Raw genomic sequence first — 12,740 nt, forward strand, 5'->3', positions numbered from 1 at the left:
GCCTACCCACAGCGAAGGTGATATAAATTTAGAAAGAAAAAGTACAGTGTCTTCTGTTTTGACCCTCTTCCCAGTCTTTGCAACACTGTATACTATTTGTTTATCTGTAGCCATGAAGCCTTTACAAGTAGAAAACATAGGACACATTACATTAGTTTAATACTTTGGACATCATATAACACCGAAAGGATTCTTCTTAGATAAAGGCTTTGTAGCTACTAAGGATCTGGGAGGTAACTTTTGCCCAATTTGACCCTCACTCAGTGTTCATTAAGTACAGTGCTTGCTTATCAGTGGACTATTCCGTATGTAGATAAATTGGCAGTGTGCTTAAATTGGGCTACCTATCAATCCACATTTTCTAGAATGCTAATATCAGAGAGAAGAAGAACAAGCTCTGACCCATGCATCTGGTCCCAGGTTAAATTTTATTTTGAAAATGTCTTTTAGTTTTTCTGTAAGCTATGCCTATGCATGGCAACTCAAGTGACATTGTTCCTGTGGCTGATTTGGTGTGACATGACCATATGATATAGTTCAAATGCCAACTTATTGGCTTCATCCTAACTTCCTCTCATACACCACATTCAATACCCCAGCAAACCTTGTTGGCTCTCTCATGGAAATGTGTCTGAAGTCTGCCTGGCTTTGCTACTGTCTGGTATTGCTAGCATTCTGGCCTAAGTCTGATTGGAATGTTTTACAGAGACCATTATTGTCTACTTTTAAACTTCTAGTTGCTTTATCCTACACTTCATTCTCCACAGTTCTGTTTTCTCTCAACTTACTCCTGTAATGAATTTCCATTTTATTCAGAATAAAATATAAGACTTCAGAGTCCCACATCTGCCCCTTTTCTGGTGGCTCACCCCTTATTATTTCATCAGCCACCCTCCCTTGCTCACAGGGTTGGATTCTGCCTGCATGGACTTCCTGGCTGTTTCTCCAACATGGCGAACCCATATCTAGACAGCGTAACTTTTCATTTCGGCAAAACATTCTACTTCCTGAGAGTCACATGACTCCCTTTCTTACTTCTTCATGTCTCTCCTTAAATTCCAAATGACTTTCCCTGATAAACATATTTAAAGGAGCCCTCACACCCCCAGCTTTATTTCTCTATGAAATAGATATAGAAGACATTAGATAATTTGGACTTTCTCACTGAAGTTAAGTTTTACAAAAGCAAGGCCCTTGTATGTAGCTGATCACTGAACCTCCATCTTAGAACTCCACCTGGCAAATCTGTCCAGCTTAAACACTTGCCCCAACGTAACCTCTTGAAATTTAATTTTCTTTCTAAAATTAGCGTTTGCATTTTTTTCTAATTATATTTCACATACTTGTATTCGTATGTGTGCTACATTGCAGTACGAATGTCAGAAAACAACTTGTGGGTCCTGGGAATCAAACTCCTGAGCCATCTTGCTGGTCCAATCTTCCTAAATCCCGCTTCCATTGTTTTAACACATTTGAGTATAATACCGTTGTTGTTTTTTTGTTGTTGTCCTTGTTGGTTTTGTTTTGTCTCTACTTCCCTTGGCAGGGGAAAGAAACCAGAGAAAACCCTACTGATTCGGAATGATGGAATCATGCTGCTGTATCTCATCTACTGTTTCTAAAGAGAGACGTTAAAGCTGTTCTTCCGAGAAAGACCATGATAACTTAGGAGAAAGACCATAACTTCCAAGAAAGACCATGATAACCTACGTTAAGGGACTGGCCACTGAATGATTAGAATCTAGGTACGACAGACTCTACACTGCCTCCTAGCTGTCCGCCCCAGTAGTTCAAATCTGGTTAGTGGAGCAGTAGGAATCAAAGCTTTGCTTTTCAATAGCTCCATGTACTAGGGAGAGAAACATATTGCAAGTATGTGACGTGTAAACTCATTTATGTAATGTAATATTTTTGTAATGCCACTTTATAAGTGTGCCTGTATCCCAAACATCCTGCATACCGTACCACCTAGTTAAACTTTCGGAAGCGTCCTGAAAGGCATTTCCAGTGCTGGGACTCTAAGTCTACATTTGCTTAGCCAGACTCCGGGAAAACTCTCGTTTGCTTGCACTGATATGGTGTAGAGGCAGCTTAAACCATTTGGCAAAACAGAGTGGGATCAAAATACGCCGATCCGGAGGCAGGGGCCGACCGCCGTAAGCGAGGCACACCCCAGTTCTCTGGAAAGTGGCAGCGTGGGCTCCGGAGCAGGGTGCGGGCGCGGGGAGGGGCCTGCGGCGGCCCGCCCTCTCCTCGGGGATGCCGGGATGTTTACCCTCCTGACAGCCGCGGCCGCCGGAGGAGGAGCGGAGTCGGGAGGATGGGCCGCCGCTAGGCTCGCAGTGGGAAGCGCCGGCCGAGCAGGGTGGGAGCCGGCGCCTGCAGCGGCGATCGGCCCGGAATACCGCAGCCCGCAGCCCTGCAGCCCGCTTGGACCGAGCTGCCCCGGCGCCTGGGTGAGTATGCACGGCCCGGCCGGGTGGGGTCAGTTCGGGGAGCGGGCGGGCCGCGTGGGGCCTCGGGCTCGCGTGCCTCCGAGGACCGCCAGGGACGCCTGCAACTGGCGGAGCGCGGTGCAGCCCGCTGGTTGCGGGAGCTCAGACCCCGGGCACTCCGACCCCCGGGAAGCTCCGCGGCGGTGGTGGTGGCGGCAACAGGTCTCTGGGCTCGGACAGGAGGAACTCCAGCGAAGACCCGCCTCCGGGCCGAGCTCATTGGTCACCGTGGCTATTTACCGCTTGCAGATTGGCTTAACCTATACGGCTGCACCACAGTTTAGAAAAGTGAAGTTCACGAACCGGGGAGTCGTGTCTGAGTGGTAGGGTAGCCAGGTCGAGGACCGATTGAGACCGATCCTGGGCTGGGATGCAGCAAAGAATGAGCTGAGTCACAAATGGGGCGAAGGTGAAGTTCGAGAGGCCGTGGGGAATGCTGCTGAGCAATGTCGGCTGCCTCTACCTGGTGCTGGAGGCCTTGGAAGACCCTCAAGAGACGCATTTATTGACTCACATACTGTACTCGAATAGCCTAAGTTCTTTCCCGGGTTGAACACTAAGAATGTATTTATTTTAGAGTAAGATATGTTTGTGCCCTTTACAATTCTGGTGATGAAACTGAATATAGCAAAAGCAATCTAGAGATGAAATGACTTTTTTTTCCTCTTTGAGATTACTAATCTTAAAGGTTGCAAACAATCAGATGCCCGCAGTTTATAGAGTATTATTAGGACCACTCTTTAGTTTCTCCTCCAAGGAATCTGCAGTTCTCAGAAGGCACGTTGCCTACAGCCGTTCACGACGGCGTGCTTAGATAGGTTGCTTTACAAAATAAGGTTCCGAATATGTGTATTATAAATCTGTTATCTTCTAGATGATGGGTTGTTGATGTGATCTAAGAAAGACTCAGTACTCACACTCAAAAATTTATAGTTTGGGACAACCGGACAAACTCTGAAAATGAATAAAAAAATGCAGCCTGCAGTGCTTTATGGCATTTCTCACAAGTATTCATGACTGCAGTATTTTGTGATGGCCAGTGCACTTGATTGGACTGGCATGCAACCTAAGCAGTTACTTCATCTTCACAGCCGTATGCCACCATTGAGAGAGATCCGGTCCATAATTTGCTTTACATCCCAAACCATTTCATCTTCTGCTTTGACTGGCGAGGGGCGGGAGAACTTTACTTCTTAGAGGGGCAGAAAGTGGATGATGGGAGGAGGGACTTCAGAGAAAGAGAAGGGACTCTGGGGCGGAGTGGAGGGGAATCTGGACCCAGTGACCATGCAGTCCTCAGATTCCACCTAAGGTGGGAGTCCCCGCCCTTCAGGGCACTGACAGCCACTGCAGCCAATGAACGGCGAGGACACCCGGCCCCAGCTCAGGAGGGCGGGTACTTCCTACCGCTGCCCTGGACTAAGAGGGAGGCCAAGTTTCTCTGAGGATGAGGGCCTGTGGAAAGAAGGGCTGAGGCTCAGTCTTGTGAAATCAGTGCATAAAAAGAGAGGGAGAGTGCTCTGGTTTTCTTTGCGCCCCTTGTTAACATTCAAGATTTGGGCTCAGTTTGGAGTCACCGCTTCCACCGAAACCATAGTAGATAAGAAACGAACCTGGTCAGCAAATTAAATATAGTCGGTGACTGACTGGGGCTTTTGCCCGAGATCATCTGAAACGGAAAACCAAGAACTACCAGAAGAAAACTCGTTATACACTTTTATGGCAGCTTGGCAGTTTTAATACGGTTAAGACAATCATCAGTTTGTCAAGACTGCATTTTCAGACAAACAGACCTATTTTGTAATCTGAACTACTGAAGTTTATGTATCTGGATAATAACTGTCTTCCGTCATTCCTTTCCCACAAAAGCTTTCTTCGCTGGACACTTAGTTTCTCTCCAGCCTAGTAAAACAGAAGAAAAGCATCTTGCTACAATGGCCACACTAGCAGAGGAGAACAGAGGCCGCTGATGTGCCTTTTCTTACTAAATTAAAATCCAGCATCTCAGTTTCAAATAAGCTGAAGTGCAGAGCAATTACACTCTGTTAAGATAAATACTGCCAGGACTCCCCTCTCACTTCCAGACTTCTGGTGATTGCAGGTAATGCCTCTCAGCCCTGACTTACTACGAACATTAAGTATTGAGCATTTACTAAAAATAGAATAAAGTAAAAATTCCAGTGATTTTTTTTTTAAAGTCGATTCTGTTATAAGAATTTTTAGGGTAGCTTTTCTCATTTTCACCTGTTTCTTTTGAAATATTTAATTAGCGTGTGGGCAGATTTTATATCACAATCTAAACTACAGTGCAGTAATAAACTTACTTTAGTTCTGAAGGTGTGTGAAATTTATAGTTTGGAACTATATGACATGGTTGGCTATTATTTACTTTGAATTACTTTATATAAAATTCTACAAATATTGCAACAATTTTTGTGGGAAAGGAATGGCGGAAGACAGTTATTATCTAGATACATAAACTTCAGTAGTTCAGAACCATCTCTTTATACTTTTGAAGTTTTTCCATTTTAATTCTTCCTCCTACAATTTATTTTTTCATGGAGATTTTTAGCTGATATGACATTGGTTATATAATTATACCCAAGCATTTATGGAATATAATTTTACAATCTACAGTTTACAGTTTAAAAATTGGTTTGTCTTGACATAGGGTTTTACTTTGTAGCCTCTACTGGTCTGGAACTTAGTATGTATCCAGCTCAGGCTGGCTTTGAACTTATGGTATACTCCTGCCTCAGCCAAGGGCTGAGATTATAGACATGAGTTACTCTTCTTAGCTTAGAAGTTTTAAAATTACATAATTTATAAACTGCTAAACTTCTAAACTACTGATTTAACATTTTTCCAAATGATGGTTTGATTATCCCTATGGTATTACATATTTCTTAAAATACTTTTTTTCCTTTTAAAGGAACCAGCTTTGTTGTTTATGGTTTTATGGTGAGGGGTGGGAATGAGGACAGATGCTAAAAAACATCCTTTGCTTTTTTGATCAGTATAAATGATTTTTTAACATTTATTTAAAAACAAAACAAAAAACCATTCCGTCATACTGTGTATATAATGACCTAATAGGATGGTCTTTACTGGAGTTAATAGCTAGCCACAGTGTACAAATGAGAAAAACTTACTGGTTTATAAAAATGTACAGATGTCTGTTTTATATGACTTAGTGGAAGTAGTCCTTTTTGTATGTTGCCTCAGCTCTTGTGTGGACGAGCTACTTTTAAACTCCAGGCTGCTTATGTGCAGATAGGTTCACAAACTCTAAACAGCCTCATAATAAGTATTTTTGGCTTTGTGGGCTGTATTGTCTCCCGGAGCTCCTGCTTTTATAGCCACAAACAATACCCATATATGTGCTTGTAGCTGTGCTCCAATAAAACTGTATTTATATAGACGATAACATCAAAGGCCGACGCATGAATTCTAAGCCACTGAGTTTCCAACAACAGTGCACTGTGAAAGTTTTTATTCTTAGAACTTGTGTATCATGTCCATTGCGCATTCCCTGATTTTGCTTATTGGTGTTCATAACCACGTGAGCCACTTAGACTGGTATCCTGCTGTGAAGGATAAGGGCATAAACATATTTACTAGACTAGAACAGACCGAGAAAAGATTTACTAGAGAAAATAATCTGCAAGAAGAGACAGAGATGCAGGGGGCTAATACTCAGAATAGCCTAGAGAGGGGATGGGACTTGTCTCTGCAGAGGTTTAGACAGCCTTCGCCTCTGGGGACTCCAGACCCACCCTGTGACATGGAAGTAGTGTGTAAATGGGTGCTGTGTGGGTCCTGCTTCCTCCTTGAGAAACACAGGTAGGAGCTGATGCCAGCCATTCATCTGCTTTTCAATTAGTGATATTCCTACATGAGTGAATTCTGACATGTTTCATTTATTAGTGTTTATTTTAGCCTACTGTTGGTATGACTGTTACCATTGGAGGCAATTTTGAGCATGTGTGATTTAGTAAGCCTTTTTTTTTTTAAAAAATGAACTTTTTTAAAGAAAAATGAAGAAAGGAGAATGAACGTACAGGTCTGTAATCCTAGACAGGGTAAGCTGAGGAGCTGAGGTGGGGTATTGGGAGTGCCAGTGCAGCTTGGGCTGTGTAATATCTCAAACAAGTACATCCACAACAGAGAACCACCTCCAACCCCTGAGAAAAAAGGAAAGAAAAGTGGACTTAGTCTTTCTAGTGAAAAAGGAAAATAATAAATTACTGGAAGGAGCCTGTTGTCAAGGAGTGTGTGGCCACGGGGAGAAATAGGGCCTCCTAGTTAGTTTAAGAATGAATTTTGGGCAGGCTGGGGTGCAGGACTTGAGAAGCGGTGGAATGCAATGGAAAATGAAACACCTTGCAAATCACACATTAGAATTTGTTCATTCCTGGCTGGGAATGGACCTTGGGTGTAGCAATTTTGACTGGGCAAGTCCTCAGGGAGGCCAGGTGGAAACTGGGACATTTTAGAGCTTGTGGCCAGTGGCCTTCAGCCACAGGTAACATCTTTATCTGACCCTCCTGCATGTATATTCTCTTGTGCTGTGTTTACCTTGATGTGAAGAAGCTAGGGCCCAATCAATGCCCTAGGTTTGCTTCCTCCTCCTCTTCCTCCTCCTCCTCTTCCTTCTCTTCCTCTTCTTCTTCTTCCTCTTCTTCTTCTTCCTCCTCTTCTTCTTCCTCCTCCTCTTCCTCCTCTTCTTCTTCCTCCTGTTCCTCTTCTTCTTTCTCCTCTTCCTCCTCCTCTTCCTCTTCTTCCTCTTCCTCCTCCTCCTCTTCCTCCTCCTCCTCTTCCTCCTCTTCTTCCTCCTCCTCTTCCTCTTCCTCTTCCTCCTCTGCCTCCTCTTTTTCCTCTTCTTCCTACTCTTCCTCTTCCTCTTCCTCCTCTCCTTCTTCCTACTCTTCCTCCTTTTCCTCCTCCTCCTCCTCCTCTTCCTCCTTCTCTTTCTCCTTCTTTTAATCACCTATGTTGTAGAGTCTTAGTTTGTACAGGCTATAGTTTTTTCCAACTCTCATCAGCTTGCTTTGAATTGTAAATGAGAACATCTTTGTCAGTGCAGAATAGCAGGTTCAGAGTGGTGGTTTCATTTCCTCTGTTTCTCTATTCATGGAACTTTCAGGGGACAGAAATAGCCAACAGACTCTTCTGCTCATGCTTGCCTGCCTTTGTCTGATGCGGGTGCCTCACAGTTTGGCAGCTGCATCTTCCTCTGCTTGAATTCTCCTTTCCCTTTGCCCTGTGATTTCCATATTTATAATTTAATGCTTTGCACATTTGAGATAGCATTTTAATGGCCTTTTTTTTTTTTTTTAAGTGAAGCTGCATCAAGGAGGAAGTTGCTACCCTAGGTGTCCCAGATCCATACCCTATCCATTCCCACTATAGAACTGGAATCACCAAGCCCTGGGACACTATACCTATGTGAGTTTCTTAGAGCTGCTGTAACATACTACTAGCTGGCATCATAAAAGAACTTGGACTGATTCTATTCCAGTTTTGAAGGATGGATGTTAGAAATCAAATTTCTCTTTGAAGGTTAGGGAAAGTGTATGCTTTGTCTGTTCCTCCCCCTCTTCTTCCTCCTCCTCTTCCTCTTCCTCCTCTTCTTCTCTCTTACTTGGTTAATAGATGTATCACTCTAATCTGCTTCTGTCTCATAGTAGCGTCTCTGTAATGTTTGCATCTGTGTCTTCTTCCTATGTAAGGACATACTAATGGGCACATCTTTTTAAACTTAAGATTTATGTTGGCTCACAGTTTGGGAGGCTACAGTCATTTGGTGTCAGAGGAGTCGTGGGAGAGACTTGACCATCGTTGGCAGGAGTGTGTGATATAGCTTATTCATAGCTTAGTGGTGCTGGAAACAGATGAGGGGCCAGAAGCAGGGCCAGGCTTTAACTCTGAAGATATTCTTCCTCCCCAAGTGATATATCTCTACAAGCTAGATTCAATGTCGCAAAGGATATAGTCTCCCAAAATAGCAGGACAACTGGAGATGAAGTGTTAGAACACATCAACCCATGGGGAACTTTTCACATTCAAACTACAACATTCTGAAGGGGCTCCCATGAGCTCACAGCCATCTCACAGTACAGTCTATCCTGGTCTCAAGAGTTCCAACATTATTTAAAAGTCCAAAGTTTTAGCTGTGAACTCCTGTAAAATGGAAAATCTGCATCATATTTATTCAGTATACAGTGGTACAAAGTAGCATCATTCAAAATGGCAGGGATGGGGAAGACTCCAAGAGAAACCTGGAGAGTGAGTAACAAATTCCGGAGCACCATACCCAGCACCTGGTCCCTTGATGGCATCCTCTCAGCATCCGTGGGCTTAGATAACCACATTGTCTCTGCCATTTATAATATTGTGATTTCTCTAGGGCTGTCTACACAGTACCTGTAGCTTTTCTCTGTAGATATTATTATGTTCCCAGCATCTCCTACATTTTAGGGTCTCCATTGTGACTTAGACTTCACTTTTATAGAATTGCACTTTGTCCTCTCAGGGTCTGTCTTCAGAGGACCCAATTTTGTAACACATCGTGCCTCTAATCTTTCTTGCACTTAAAATTCAGTGACAATATTTTTATTTATACTCTTTAGATTCCTTGTTATATGAAGGATTTTGAACTTTCTGATGCATTTGTCCATAATGGCAGTTTTAAACTTGTGGAAGGGCTGTGTCTTTAGAGATTAAGACGGGCATTGTTTTATACATTTAAAATAGGAACAGTATTTTACTGAAACAGTGAAATGAATGTTCCAGAACCAAGCTTTCCACTTCCCATTATTATTTTGTAGTTTCCCTGAGGGGACTGCAAATGTCTAACTTACTAAATCATGTGTTTCCAGAAGTAGAAGGAAGCTGACAAAGTTTAGATTAGACTTCTCATTGAATGTGAGAGTAAGCTAAAACCCACGGATGCAGGCCCCTCACCCATTGGATCCCGTTTCTCCTGATGGACTGCTTAACCTTTTGTTTGTCCTTTGTTTTCTAATAGTGATGAAGCCTGTATAAGCTTCAAGGCTCCTGATAGGCACAGTGTGTTTTTCATCCTGACTTAGCAAATTCCTTGTGTTTTGTTGGTAGCTCCTGTATGCTCAGTAAAGATTTGCTGAGAGACAGATAACACTGTCCCCTTTCCAGCACCCACGTTAAGACCCTGAACACTTGAGTCAGCCAGTAGATATCCGAATGCTGAAGTGTGCCCTTGTGAAGTATTTCTGTTGCAGCAAAAAAAGAGAAACATTAGAACCTGATGCCCTGTTTGTACTTTGAAATAGGTTTAAGGAAGAAGAAATGGCCAGTATGGAGGTTTGTTCTAGGGAGGAGTCTTTACTTACTAGTAAGGACAGGAAAAGTTAAGGTTCCTGGGTAGTCACAGGTTGTCTGGTCAGATGCCTTTATTAGTAAAAGTCAAACATTGTTACTTAGTATATTGAAAGTTAAAAATAGCCTCTCATACTAGCATCCGTCAATTTCTTCTCTTTTTGTTGTCTTTCAGACACCAAATGGTCCCTAAGTTTCCTTTACTTCTTTAGTCAGTGATTTACTCTTAGAAATTGAGTTGGGTGTATTCATTGTGTGTGATCCCTGTGTGTTGACTGTTCTTGTCAAGTAGAAATGGATCAGAGCAATTCTATGGGATCTCTTGAGTCCTTTAAATAGTAAATTATAATTTACACAATTCATTTGTAAATTGTAAATTGAAAAATTTGTATGGCTCTTGTTTCACAAAATTGTTTTCTGAAGCTGTGGTCCTCAGAGTGCCTGTGTCAGAAGTTCTCATTTGATGATCATGAGCCTTGGTGTCCTTGGAAGGATTGTTTTGTGTTAGAATCGTGCATTGTCAATATATCCTGCAGAAGACTCTCAACCAGGGCTCCCTCACACCACCAACAGAGAATGCTCCGTTGTAATATCTTTTACTTTTCATTATAATGAGAACTCTTTCCTATTGCAGATATGATATCTATCAGAGGAGTACAATGTCTTGCCTTAGCTTTCATCCAGCCATCAGACTGTTCGAGAGTATGTAAACAATGTCTCAGCTCAAAATATGGAAGAGTGTTTTGAAATCATTCTTAGAAACCAAGTATAAATTACTAAATAAAGAAGATAAATATTTTCTAAATAACAACTGAGCAAAGCAGAGAAACATTCCACTTCAGATGAGGTGAAAGAAAAAAGCAGACACGCCAGCTTTAGCTCATCCCACCCCCTTGCTAGTGTGCTGCTTATGCTGTGTGTTGCTTCACCTGGCATCGTTCCAGGGCTTGTAGCTCAGTGTGAAAGCTTACCACTTCCCTTGCTCCAGAGTCGCCTTGTTCTTTTTTTTTTTTTTTTTTTTTTTTGCAAAAGAGCAAACTTCCTTTGCTTTGCCCTGTAGAGCTTTTGCCTCTAGCTCTGGAGGCTAAAGACCTGCCTGTGCTTTCTCGTCTTGGTGCATCGGAGTTTTCTGTCTTGAGTGTCTGGCCATGCTGGAAAGCGTTCAAGAATGTGAGGATGAGTAGCTTGCTCTTCCCCACCCTTTCTTTGATGTCTTCTTTCCACTCGGTGCTTTGATAACCTGTGACTGGTACTTGGGTTCCCCCAGTCTTCCCTCCCTGTCTCTAGATACAGGCCTTTGGATACAAAGTTCATTGTCTAAGAACACCTATTTGGGATTTGAAAGCTGTTGCCAGGGATTTCTGTTTTAAACGTATACCCATGAACACTGTAGCTCCTTTTTGTTTGTGACTATTTCCCCATCGTCTTTCCATGATGCTCTAGCAGAGGACTAAGTACAGGTTCATTATTGTATCTTGTCACATGCCTAACGCAGGATTTGATAATACAAGCTAACTGCATATCCATGGAGCCCAGCTCCATGTCTTCCCTGGGGAGAGCATCTGTAGAGTCGGTACTGACTGAGAGGTACAGGTGAAGAGACTGGGTTGAAAGATGGAGGACTGATACAGTTATGGAGTGGCATCACATCTGTCTCCTGGAACATGGTCTCCCAGTGGCCAGGGCTTCATTCTAGGGCTCTCCATGAGGTCGGTGGAAGTTCCGCACTTTCTGCCTTGAAAACTTTGCAGGCTGCTTTGCATACATATTTTGAGAATGTTCAAAAGATGAACCAGCTGGCTGCACACAGTTTGCTGCTAAAGCCAGTTTCAAATCAGAGTGAACTTTTCTGGAGCCCTATTTGCCAGGGACAGAGTTTCCTGGCCTCTGTCAGATGGTTCTGTAAGTCAGATTGCCTTTGTTTATTTTTCCTCAATTTTTTTTTCTCCTTTTCTTCTTAGTCTTCCATCCCCAGAGAAATTTAGAGCTTGTTGGCATGTAGCTGGAGTGAACAGAACTGGTGACATTTAAGGAAAGGGCCATAACAGAAGAGAGGAAGAAAATCTCAGTCAGCAGTGGCATTTGGGAGGTATAGGTACAGAAAAAGAACCATTGTTGTAAACCAGGAAGAAAAAGGTACCATTAAAAGGGGGAGAGAACGATGCAGCAAATACGAGAAAGGAAGGCTGGTGAGTAACTTTCTGAGCTGTTCAGTCATGCAGATTATTCTGAATCATAAAACTGGAGGCATGTGGTGTGTGTCCTGGTTGATTAGCATTCCTCTAGTTTGGAATTAAGGTGACAAACAAAACATTATGATTTACCTGTGCGTGATTATTAATTGTGGATAAAAAAGCTGCCAGGTAATGTTTGCGTTTGCTGGTTGTTTATGTAAGGACAGACGATTTTAGTTAACACATGGCCAAAAGAGCCTGCTCCTCTTCTGCCAGTGCTAAGCTGATTTGCCAAAAATCTCATGAGGTGCTTTACTTGGGGTCCAACTGTCATATTTAGACTACACAGTGAATCTGTAAGATTATGTTCCAGATAGAAGCAAATTTCCAGCTTTCTACTTTTTATATATCAGCTTTATGTATAGACTGTGAGAGTAAATTAACCATTAGCATTGTATAGGATTGCCTGGTTCACTTATCTTTAATGAGGAGTCTATTTCTACATATAGTGACCTGTCTACATATACTGACCTGTCTACATATACTGACCTATCTATACTGACCTGTCTACATGTACTGACCTGTCTATATATACTGACCTGTCTACATATACTGACCTGTCTACATATACTGACCTGTCTGCATATACTGACCTGCCTGTATAACTGACCTGTCTACATATACAGACCTGTCTACATATACTGACCTGCCT

At 42.6% G+C, this 12,740-nt stretch overlaps 1 protein-coding gene across 4 annotated transcripts in view; it reads left to right on the forward strand.

Annotated features, from left to right (window-relative positions):
- The first annotated feature begins 2,343 nt into the window (after window positions 1–2,343).
- Window positions 2,344–12,740, forward strand: part of Nek7 (NIMA related kinase 7) — a 125,826-nt gene continuing 115,429 nt past the window's right edge. Inside the window, exon 1 of one of the 4 annotated variants that reach the window (XM_028773788.1) lies at window positions 2,344–2,456. The gene's annotated coding sequence lies outside the window, so the exon portion shown is untranslated. Of the gene's footprint in view, window positions 2,457–11,670; window positions 11,757–11,827; window positions 12,044–12,740 lie in introns of those variants that run through there. The other 3 variants (XM_028773790.1, XM_028773789.1, XM_028773791.1) reach the window with 3 other exon arrangements.

This window comes from Grammomys surdaster, unplaced genomic scaffold (assembly GCF_004785775.1).
Source record: "Grammomys surdaster isolate TR1022 unplaced genomic scaffold, NIH_TR_1.0 234, whole genome shotgun sequence".
Taxonomy (NCBI): domain Eukaryota; kingdom Metazoa; phylum Chordata; class Mammalia; order Rodentia; family Muridae; genus Grammomys; species Grammomys surdaster.